Genomic DNA, 12,621 nt, shown 5'->3' with positions numbered 1-12,621 from the left:
CCAGTGAGGTTTGCCTTCAGTGCTGACGTACTCCTTACAAATAAAACAAACTTGCAGCAGTGTACTGCTGAGTAAGCTAGACTGCAGTGACACAGGAAAATTAATGCCTATAGAAAAAAAGAGACTTGGGGAGGTAGTCTCAGGAATTTTTCCAGCACAAATGTGTCTAAAACCTCACAGCTCAAACAGCCTCACCCCACACTGTAACATGTCAAGCCACCTTCTGCAGAGACAATGATATTTCTTGCTCATGTGAAGTAAAAACGTGGGAATCTCTGCTGTGAATGCAACCCCCCAATAAAAGCAAATTTTTGCTTTCCAAGCTCCTTTCCTCCCTCTCCCCACTTCCATTCCCCTGAATTGGCCATGGTAACCTGGCCTGCGTTTCAAATACCTGCTTGTATTTGTGCGATGGTGCGCGCGTTTGCTTTCCTTCATTGCATTTTATTTGCCTTTGATTAATGATTAAAGCAAAACAAAACCATTGTAGCTGTTTTTAAATGCCTCCTTTAACAAAGAATGGAGCTTGCAGTAAGTCTGCTCTGATGGCATGACACCAGAGCTGGACCACTCTGGGCTGTTTTCAAGCCAAGTCCTGCAAATATGACTTGATAGGATTTTCTCTGCCCTACCCAGTCTGCTTTTATCTGCAATTACAATCATATGATTTTTAAAACAACATTGTATTTGACGATAGCATGGAGATTTTTTCAGTTTTCTCGTATTTGTTTGGGGTAATCACTGTAGTCTTATGAAGTAACACTAGTCTGAGCTCTGTAGCAACTGGATGTTCCCACTGCAATATCAGAGAGCAGTGGCTAAAATCCGCTTCTGTTACACTACCAGTTGGAAAAGTAGCAGGAGGTGCAGTTATATTATGCTGCTTTAAAGGCTATAAAGCTCTTCTTTCTCCTGGTAATGCCAATGTTTGCCTTTCTGACTAAATGACTGACTCTTGGATGCAATAGCTGCTTTGCTCCATAGTGGAAATGTAAGTTGCTCAGTAAGTGTTTACAGTCATAAGATTAGGAAGGTTGTTTGGTTTTGTTTGTTTTTAAAATGGATGTATACTTGTCTTGATTGCCCTACTGGGCATTAAAAGTTTTCATATCGGTTCAGTGAAAATCCTGATTAGCACAGGACCGGTGTTGATGCTGCCTTATAATGAGATGTAGTGTCCTCTAAAAGGATTTATCATAAGACACCTGCAGTCTTCTCAAGGAAAAGCAATTTAGGCAGTGGCTGGTGGAAGAGACCACACCATTTTTCAGTTGAAGTCACCCGACTGTCCTTTGAAAGCAGTAACTGGTGTCACTTTCCTAAATCTGCTTTATAGTTTGCTGATTTCAATAAACTCCCACCTGATGTCTGCATTGGAGTCAGAGAGTTACTGTTATAGTTACAGTAGATGAGATCCTATAACATGGCTGAACAAATCTCACGCTGAAGGCAGTGGCTCTACTATCCCTCTGGCTCCTTTGCAGCTCTGGAGAGGATCTGTAACTTTTCTTCATTGTTTTGATGAGGAGTGGGGAAGTAGGAGCACTTCTCTACTTCTGCAGATTAACTCCCTAAGATGGCACAGCCTGAGGTTGGATTTGTGCTCTCAGCAGGGCAAGGAGACACCTGGGAAATGGAGGAGTGGAGGTTGGATATCCTCTCACTGCAGTTGAAGTGCTTGTGGCAAGGTGTGAGCCTGATACAGCCACCAGCTGTACTTTTTGCTTTTTGGACCTGAGGTTCAAAATTAGGTGGCATTGCAAAGTCCAGCCATTGCAGAGAGCACATCATGACAACTCAGAACTGGCTTATCTAGAGACAATAACTGCCAGCTGCTCTTTGATTCTTAATCCTGAGCGTTAGCAAGACAGCCGAGAGACTTTTGGCTGGGGTTAGGTTGCATATTCTTCCTCAGAGCTGTCTCAGCTTCCTACCTTCCTTCAAATTGTTTACTAAGAAATGTCTTCAGCTGTTTTTATATATCATGAATACTATTTTTCGGAGCAACTTTTGATTAGTTCAGTGTGGCAAGGCAAATACTGTGCTGTATTGAGCCAAACATTTTAAGTGCACTATTCTCCCACATACCCCAAGCACACAGGCTTATACAGGTGTGCCTCACATTTGTCCTTGTCTCTATGTGAACCATACATCAAATCATAAAGATTGAGTGGAATGTCTATATTTTAACAAAAGAAAAAAAGCCTCTGTGATATCAGTATATATGGCTGGTGTACTGGGGTTTTGTGGCAAGGTTTTGGTTTTGGTAGTGGCAGAGGGGGTAACAGGGATGGCTTCTGTGAGAAGCTGCTGGAAGCTTCCCCCATGTCCAACAGAGCCAACGCCAGCTGGCTCCAGGATGGACCTGCCACTGGCCAAGGTGAGCCCATCAGTGATGGTGATGGTGTTGCTGTGGTAACATATTAAAGAACAAGGGCAAAAAATAGAGTGGAAACAGCAGCAATTTGCGGCCGGAGGAAGGACTGAGAATATGTGAGAGAAACAGCCCTGCAGACACCAAGTGAAGGAAGGAGGTGCTCCAGTCACTGGTGCAGGGGTTCCTCTGCAAGACCACAGTGAAGACCATGGTGAGGTAACTGTGCCCCTGCAGATATCCACCCACAGCCCCTGGAGGACCCCATGCCAGAGCAGGTGGATGCTCAAAGGGGACTGTGACCCCGTTGGAAGCCCGTGCTGGAGCAAGCTCATGGCAGGACCTGTGGACCTGTGGAGAGAGGAGCCCACGCTGGAGCAGATTTGTTGGCAGGACTTGTGATCCCATAGGGGATTCAGACTGGAGCATCCTGTTCCTGAAGGACTGCATCCCATGGGCTCCATGAAAGGGACCCAAGCTAGAGCATTTTGTGAGGAACTGGAGCCCGTGGGAAAGACTCATGTTGGAGAAATTCATGGATGAGTGTCTCCTGTGGGAGAGACCCCAGGCTGGAGCATGTGAGGAGTGTGAGGAGGAAGGAGTGGCAGAAATAACATGGGACGAACTGACCACAGTCCCCATTCCCCATCCCCCTGCACAGTGGGGAGGAGAAAATAGAGGATTTGGGAGTAAAGATGATATTGGGAAGAAGGGAGAGGTGGGAGGAAGAGGTTTTTAAGATTTGGTTTTACTTCTCATTACCCTATTCTGATTTGATTGGTAATAAATTCAGTTAATTTCCCCAAATCTGTTTTGACCATGACAGTAACTGGTGAGTGACCTCTCCCTGTCCCTATCCTGACCCATGAGTCCTTTGTTATACCTTCTCCTGCCCTGTCCAGCTGAGGATGGGAGTGATAGAGTGGCTTTGCTGAACACTTGGTGTCCAGCCAAGCTCAACCCACCTCTGGTCTCACCAGTGCTGAGTAGAGGAGAAGGATCACCTCCCTTGACCTGCTGGCAGTGCTGGCAATAACCATAACAATAGCAATATTTAATTTATTTTTGCAAATAAAATTATTTAGAAGGATGATACGAAAATATTTTGCAGAAGAAAAACATTTTACATTTAGGTTTTCTGATAACTTTATGAACTCAAATCTGTAAGATCAGAATTGCAACTATGATACTCATGAATTTGTGAGATCTGATTTGGAAGGGAAATGTAGTCTGAATTAAAAAGGACAGGAAAATATCTTACAAATGGTGTGCATTGCCAAAAGTTTTGACAGACTCTAGTATCCTGCTGACCATCACTGCAGCAGACCTAAAACATTTCACACACCCAGTGGTCACATAATCAGTTTGTGTCATTTACAACATGTCTAAGAGAAGGAAAGGGGCTCAGTTGCACAGAAAGGCATTTATTTGGGAGGAAAATATTTAAGATTCTTATGGCATTAATTTCTCATCTTTTACTGAATAGCAATAAAAATATTTTTCATGTAAATATGCAAAGTACAATAAAATAGTCTGATTTTAACAGGTGAAAAATCATACAATAGGTCTAAGTGTGAGAAACAAGATGGTAAATACCATTCTCTTGTAACCAGTGAGTCAGAAGACAAACACAAAACACCTGAAAATGCAGCCTTATACCTACCTAGTATTATTATCCTTCCCTCCACTGTGCCTGGCTCAGAAAGATTATTTTCATGTTAACAAAATTGGACTCCAGTTTCACTTAGGTACACTAAAAAACAATAGTGTGGAGTGATGCCCCCATCCATTCTCCTCGGAGTCCTGTAAAAGTATCAAGCCATGAAAAAGTTCAGAGAGCAACTCCCTTGAGCATTGCTTTATCTCAGCACTGCTCATCTCCTGGCTGCCTGGACATTCTGTGTAGAGAAATCTGGCTCATATTTGACACTTTATCTTATCTGGAAACATGAGATTCAATAGTTGTGCTCCTCCAAGGGTAAAAGCTGTAGTCCTTTTGAGATATGGGGTACAGAGATATGTAGGCCTAATTATGATGTAACTTCAGCCATGACTGCACCTGGTGGACCCTTTTTTCCTTTCCTCTCCCTTAGAAAAGTCATCTTGTATTTGATTCCTATTCATTAGGCATGTATGACATCAAACTTCCAGAAGTCAATACTGGTCAGGTGGTTAAGAGCTGGTGTGTGTTTGCTGAACACAACTGAAAATGGCTTCTAAAGGCAAGCATTCAGCAACCTTAATAATAAAAATTATCTGTGCTCTTCATTCTACTTTTCAGTGTGTCCATCACACACCACTCCCAGCTTCAGCTGAGAAGAAAGCCATTAAATTACATTAATGTGGAAATGTTACTCCTTTGAGTGTGACAACCTCATGTTTAATGTTCAGCTGCTTAATGAAGAGTAAAGATGACTTTGGATCATCAGTAACTCCCTTCTTATCCGTGTCCACATCCACATCCATATCCATATCTAATCTTTCAAAGCTAATCCATCCTCCAACAAATGTGTAGCCTGAGTGATGTTGCAATGTGGAGAAAGTCCACAAGCAAACACCAGAGCAAAAGTTTTCTTCCCACCCATGGAGCTCTCGTGCTATGTTTCCCACAGATCATCAGAATAATTTGCAAAACAAACTGCATATTATGTTTTGTAGGTAGAACAGTTGAAAAAGTATTTGTTTGTTTATCTTGCTAAATTACAGTATTTTCTAGTCATCATCGAGGAGGCTCTGTACAGAGACCCAGGATATTTTGCCAGTGGTGCTCCTGGAGAAGCCACCAGCTGTTGGAAGCAGGTCTTCAAGCCTGAATTGAGCCCCACCACTTTTACCAGGATCAGGTGCATGGATATGCCAAATAAACATAATGCATTTACTTCTCTCCTGGACTGTGTATGTAAAGACAAATTAAAATGGATTCTTGTTTGGCATTGGCCTTGAGCCCCACTAAAGGCACAGATCTGAGCTACCACACTTGCACCCTGATGTGACTCCCCACTGTTAAGAGGAACTGAAAACCAGTGTCATGATGCAAGAATGTCTTTACAATACCTACCAGGAAAGCTGATCTCTAACCAAAAACTAGTGCTACTATAACCCTGCCAAAGTTTTGTTGTTTTATAGAGGAGACACAATCTTTCCTTAATTGTTCTTTTCTTTCTCCTTGCAGAACTCCAACTGCTAGAAGTTAGGCTTAGGGCTAATTTGCTATGTCAGTGCACGTAGACATAATCACTGTTTGCCTATTTTCTCATCTAGACCAGTCTGCAAGCTACAGTGTGCAAACTATTACAGAGAATCAAGCAAAATATGTATTGCTGTTTACTCTACAGGGAAGAGAAACTCCAGAATCTAGCAAAAAGCAGTATCAACAAAAGGCATATATTTGAAGGACAGGATGTCACAAAATTCTAAATATAATGTTTAACTTGTGCCACGTAAACCAGTTAAGTTTCTTCACTGCACACTTTCAAATCAGTACTAAATAAAAGGAATATGAAAATAGGGATAATAAAAGCTTATTGGGAATTAATGCAGTGAAGTCTTTTTAACAGAAAAATTGGAGAAACTACAAACATCCATTTAAACTTTCCATGGGTTCAAATCAAGACTAAAAAACCCACCAATTCATGTGTAAATCTATAGAGTGAAAAAGCCCAATGAACAGTAAGAAACACAGGTTAATAAAACATATCAGGTCAGACAAACCTGATACCCAAACCCACTGTAATTGCATGTGTGTTAAATAAAGGCATTCTAGTAGATGAAATGTTTATTGATTTCAGAAGAGCACTTGATATGATACTGAATTATAAAACTTCTAGTATTTGGTACACAAGATACAAGGAAATATCATAATGGGGTGAAAAGGAGACTGATCGATGCAGAGGAACAAAGTGATGTATCACTGTTCTCTAAGGGCAGAGCTGCTGTTGGAACAGAGGCTCTTCTCAGCCCATTTTCTACTGCCAAGATCTGGGAGAGGAGGCAAGCAGAAAACGCACTTGTGCTTCCCTAATATGGTTTGGTTTTTTGTTTGTTTGTTTGAGAGCAAAATTACAAAATGTATATTTGGACTCAGAATTTTTTTTAATAATTTGTTTGTCTCTTGGCACACAGATACCTCTGGAAAGTGTAGCTCAGGAGCAGGAATTACTCTCTGAAAGATTTTTAACATTCAGAAAGCTCTACAGTGATACACGACAGCTCTTCTTCCCAGTTGTTTCCAGAGCTGGACTTTTATGCTGTTTTATTTAAGGAATCCCATGAAATAGGTGGATTCTCAAAGGAGAATGTTTTGATGTTTCTATAAACACTATGTTGTTTCCTAGAATCTTTAGTTCTCACCTCATGGGTTGCAGTTAAACCAAAAAACCCCAATTTCAGGACAGTCTATACAGCAGAGCCATGGAGGCTGGGGCATGAAAGCTCTGAGAAACATGCTTCTCCAGCCTCCCAGCCTGCTAGATGGGGTGACAAGTACCAGCATAGATGGGAACAAATTCCTGTGAGATTATGGTGTTTTTTGGACAAAATCGACAGTTTCTTCTTGAAGATGTGAGTGCATGGAAAACAAATCTTCTATGCAAAATGAACAAAACGTGCAATTCTCTCCCGCTGAGAATTTTCAGAGCCAAGATGACTCAAACCTGCCCCCCTAAATGGCAGATTTCATTCCATTTATCTGAGGATACAAGAACTTCTTGTATTTCCTGCTGCATGGTAAATTTAATGTAGCGAGATCTCACTCCTCTTCAGCTTTGTCCTCATACAGCCCCTGCAGGCTTCAATTTCTGCAAACAAAAAGGTGGTGATATCCCCCAAAGATAAAGGTATGCCAGGTATGCCAGGCTGTGGGTACAGCAACTCAGTTTGAAATAAAGTTTTGAATTTTTCTCCTAGGAGATTCCCGAGCAAGGGAAGAAAACAAACAAACAAACAACAAACAAACAAAAAAAGAGAGAGATAATTTCTTTAAGGGACACTCCCCTCCTACTAATGCTGAACTAGTACTGTTCCCCTCCTCAAAGTAGGTTGTCAATCCTATTTTAAAGGATCTAGTACAAAACCCAAAGATATATTTCCTATGTACCAGTAACTCTTCCTCATCTGGTGTTCTTTCAAGCTCTTTCTGGAAAAGAAGATTAAATGTAAATCCTTGGCATAAGTGTACTGACTGCTAATTAGATTCAGTTTTGCACATTAAATGCGAGTTAGGACCTGGCCGTGGGGGGGTTTTTTGTATATTTTAATGGTAAAAGGAGCACCAAGACATTCTTATGGGAAGGGGTTGTTCTGCTGTGGTTCTGTGCCACTCAATCATAGCTCTACCTCACTGGTTCCAATGGTCCCCTTATGGTAGAACAAAATACCACAGTAGTAAAGATACTCCTAAACTCCTTTTCTCTGCATTTCCTTTGTTGTCTCAGTGGCAAGGATTTTCTCTGCCATGTGCCTTAACAATTCCTAAAGAAAACCACATATTTGTTTCCTTTATAGATTAAATTTTTTTAGGCTATTAAAGAATAATGTAGTTCTGTCCATTAATAGTGGACACGCGGTGTCATCACCTGCATGGTGGCACCAGCTCTACTTACTCTTAAGCAAATTCCTGATGACAGCTCTGTAATTGAAGGAGTTGTGGAGTGTACACTCTAAAAAACCCTAACACATCTGAGCCAGCTAATTATAAACACTTTGGCAAGCCACGGCATTTTTATTTAAAAAGAGAGTCAAGACTTTCTTTAACTTTCCAGCTCTTAGATAGGCTGAACATATTTTTTGATAGTCCCAGATGGTTCCTTCAGAAAGACTGGTGAACTTCGCTGGTCAGCTAACTAGGATGAGGAACACAAACTGCAACGAGTACCATTTTTTGCTGGCAAAAAAACTGGGTAAAAAGACTTTAATTTCTTGGGTAATAGACAAGAATAGCTGAAAATGTAGACTATCATTGAAATAAAATGTAATACTACATGTGCATTACCAAATGCAATAACTGTCAACCTTCTGACCATTATGGGTAACAGTCCTTCCAAACTTACTCATCTGAGCGCACAACTAGTAGAAACCAATTAATTATTAAAAATAAAACCAGATCCTTTTTGAAATTTAGGAAAGCTTCAGTTAGAAACCTTATCCCTTTCTCATTCCATGTGTTCCCAATGTGGCTTTATTCCACTACCTGTATCTATCCTTGAAAGAATGTAATGGCAGGTGGGAAAATACAGTGGTGTTATTGAGAAAAATTAATACTATGAAGAGGAGGAGTTTGTATGAAACATTGCACTACCCTCTACTAGTTTTGCCTGTTCTGTGCTGATTTTTCTGTCATCTTGTAAAAGGCACTTCAGGACTATAATTTTCTGTGTGAATTTCCTCCAAATAACTGTTATTGGTTACTGTTATTGTTAATCTTTGAATTGTATTATGCTCATTCTCAACAAGTGCTTCTGAACTTTAAGAAATAGGGGTTACATTAACTTCAATACAGGATTTTTTTTGTCGTTGTTAAAAAAATTACTATGAATTCCACAATGTCAGTGTGTCTAGAAAACACTAATAACCGTGTTTTCTTGGTTTACAGTTTAACATTCCTTTTCCCTTCCTCTGACACCCGTACAAAGAAGTTCATTATGCTGAATCCCCTGCAGCTAGTTTATAGACCTACCATGTATTCTGCGGTCAAATAAAACAAGCTTTGTTAAGGAGATTATGGCTCTGGTGTTTTAACGATCTGAAATTTCTTCTGTGAATAAATGTTAATTGGATGAAACAGTACATGCAAAAGCTTTGATCCCTGAAAACAGAAGCGCATGTAAAATAAAGGTCTGGAAAGAACAAGATCTAAAAATGTAACAAAAATGCATCTTTTAAAATCTCCAGATCAAATTCTGCTACAAATTTCTATAGGAGTGAATCTATAATTGTAAATGTTAAGAAAACTCAAACTTAGGGAGAACTTTCTTTTCCAGTAACTTAATGTTCTGGTTACTAGTCATAGAAGTGTTCCTTATTTATCCTTCTAGCTCCACTGAATTAACATGTAAAGACCAGTGCTGCACATGGAGCAGCAGAGGCTCTTCCATGTAGACTCTGTCATTAGGGTACACAGCCCCGCCCTCCGATCATAGCTAAAACACAGAACTAGGGGAGGCCAGTTTTTAAGTATTGGCACTGAATTCAGTGGTGGGAAACACCAAAGAGCTTTTGCTTTTGCAAATGTGTTCTACATCAGATACCCTGTTTTAGGGAATCAGTCTACAGCAAAATCTAATATTACTGCTTTTCCTTCTCAGAGTTTCTGTGGTTTGTGAGTCAGAAGCATTGGTTTTACACCAACCCCAATAGAGAAAACCAAGAAAAACAACAAAGGCAAGATTGGCTACTCAGATTTAATTATCTGTCTCCTTTGTCACAGTGATGACCCAACAAAAACTGATTCTGTGATGTGTCAGGGGCTCCCTGGGAGCAATCCAAGGGCAGTGGGGCTGGATGGTGCTCTCTGGGCCAGGACACCACAGTCGTCTTGTCCCCTTGTCCTCAGTGCAGAGTTCTGGTTAGTGTCCATAACCCTAATTCCCTTACAGGTGCTGAGGTTTCCAGTTGCCTGCATCCTCAACATTTTTAACCGAACAGGGACTAAGATGCTCTGACTATTGAATGGCCATGTAAAAACGGGTCATCTTTGACTCCTTGGTTAATTCTACTTATTCCTGATTTGAATTTACCTGGAAAGTATGAAAATAATATCCCTGACAAAAGGGAGATGCTAAGCACCCAAGAAATTCAGCAGTGTTAGCTGTGTCATCAATGTTAAAATTAACTTTTCCTAAGGGCCTGATGTTTTCTTTGCTGTACACCTGTGGAGGCTTTTTATCATATAAACAAATATTAGGGAGGCTTTCAGAGAATGAGCTGCAAGAAGCTTTTCTGTACCCACATACATGCTGAAATACGTAAACAAGACAGGTATAAGGTATGAGAAACCCAAGTGGTCCAAAAAGCCTGCTCTTAGCAAAACTCAGCTTATAATTTAAGTCGGTTGATCCCAGAGACATTTTCTGTTACACACGGTTTATGCCACTAACTTCTCTTTATTTAGGCAGATTGTTTAAGAACTAGCTTTACATATATACTTGTTGCTGTCTTGCATTGGTAAAACCATAGATTTACCTACGTGCATTTTATATTCTCTCAAGCAAGTCTTGCGGTCTTCTTACGCAGAAGGTCTTGCAGAACTGTTGGGTGAGTCTGGGATTCGAATTTGTCTTAAAAGAGTGTGTTTAAACAGTTTTCAGAGAATTCATTCTATTGGTTATGTCATCAGTTTCTCCAGTGTTGAGAGAAGCTGTCCACTTGATGACAGAAGCACACCTCTGTTTTCCAGTGACTTTTTGTGTCTTCATTATGGTGTTAGCTTGCATCATCATAGATAAAAACAATTCCAATTTTCACATGAGTTGGTTAATATAGGTTTAAGATAATCTCCCAAAAAGATGCTGTGACACTGTTTTTATTGCAAAAAAGGTTTTGTGTCTAGAAAGACAACTGAATAGTTAACTGTTGTCTTGCTAGTTTTTGAGGTTGAAATCATACCAGGATTACTTAAAAATGTGAAAGATACATAAAATCAAGTGGCTTAAATTTTTACAATGTAGCATCCTTTGAAGTCCCTAATTTCATCTTAACCTGGGAAATGTTTTGTCTTTGACAAAAAAAGATATTATTTTCTACCAGATAATTCCACAACTCATTTCAGAGTTATGCTATATATAAATCATAATCAAATCCTGATGAATATATAAAAAAGTTTTAAAACACTTTTCCTCATCTGCCAAAGAAGTTTCAGAATGACAGGAGATGTTTCATTTTGTCAGCTCTTCAAACCAGTCATTCCTATAACCCGCAATTGAAGAGACTTTAAAATGTTTCTCAGTTATTTTGTACATTAGGTCAGGATTTCTCAGTCTCAAATTCTATAAGGACAATAACAATAGGAAGGATGGAGAGAGACTTTCAGTAACTGGTTTCTTTTGTGAGCCAGTTATTAAATTAGATTAATATTATCTTGTACCTGCTGAAGTTTACATTGAAATCACTGGAGAAAAAATAAGGACTTGGTGACCAGTTATTTGTCTTAAATATACTTAAACTACATAATAGCAAAAAAGAGTGACTGCATTCTGTGGTACACTTTGGATGTCAAATACTTGGCTTCACTTTTGATTCTAGCCATCAAGATTAATTGTATTCAGATGCTTTCTCAGATAAAAATGGACTTTTCAGGAAATTTTAAGTATTGACATACATTGGACATGAACTGTCCTTATAGGACAATGAGAGGATATAGTCTCAAGCCGCTCCAGCAAGGGTTAGGTTGGACATTAGGAGGAATTTCTTCACAGAAAGGGTGATTAGGCATTGGAACGGACTGCCCAGGTGTTGCAAAATGTGCCATATATATAAATAGAGAAAGGATGTTCTTTGATGTTTGATCTTTGTACACTTTCAAGTCTAATCAACAAGAAGGGAGATTTAATCCATGAAACAGATAGCAGCTAACAAGCTCTAAGTGATGTCCAGGTGTCAGAAAAACAAATTACTTATTGGTAGAATTGCCTTGTTAAGGTTTAGGGCTTGACATGCTTCAATGATCTCAGACCTATGGGGATGTTAAAAAAGCTTGGGGAGAAGGATGTCCACGGATAGCAAAGAATGCAGAATTTGCTGGCCACAAGGCCATCTGGCAGAACTCACAACATGAGGAAGAAACTAACAAAGCCAACTCAGCATTTGTGCTAAAATCAACTCAAAAACATAATTCTGGCAGGGGGAGATCACAACCAACAACTCACTGACCACCCATCCAAGAAACCCACCAACCCAAAGGAAGAGAAAGACTGGGCACGTGGACTAATGAACACGAGAAACAAGAGAATCGTTAACCCACAGAAGACAGAATACTAATTAATAAGATAACTATGTAACTTATAGCCAATGAACACTGATTCCTTTGTTTGGCAAACTGTATAAACAGTAAGAAGTTTGGATAGCTGGCGTGGTTGACTTGTAGAATAGCACCCGGGCTTGCACAACTCTGAAATAAACAATCCACGATTCCCTTGAGTGTGTGTAATTGTCGGCTTGTTGCACACCGGGTAACGAATCCGATTTTTGCGGACTGCCCAGGGAGATGGTGCAGTCACCGTCCCTGGAGGTGTTTAAGGAACGACCGGACGTGG

The sequence above is a fragment of the Corapipo altera genome, unplaced genomic scaffold, assembly GCF_003945725.1.
Source record: "Corapipo altera isolate COAL_440 unplaced genomic scaffold, ASM394572v1 0, whole genome shotgun sequence".
Classification (NCBI taxonomy): Eukaryota; Metazoa; Chordata; class Aves; order Passeriformes; family Pipridae; genus Corapipo; species Corapipo altera.
This window is presented reverse-complemented; position numbering follows the sequence as displayed.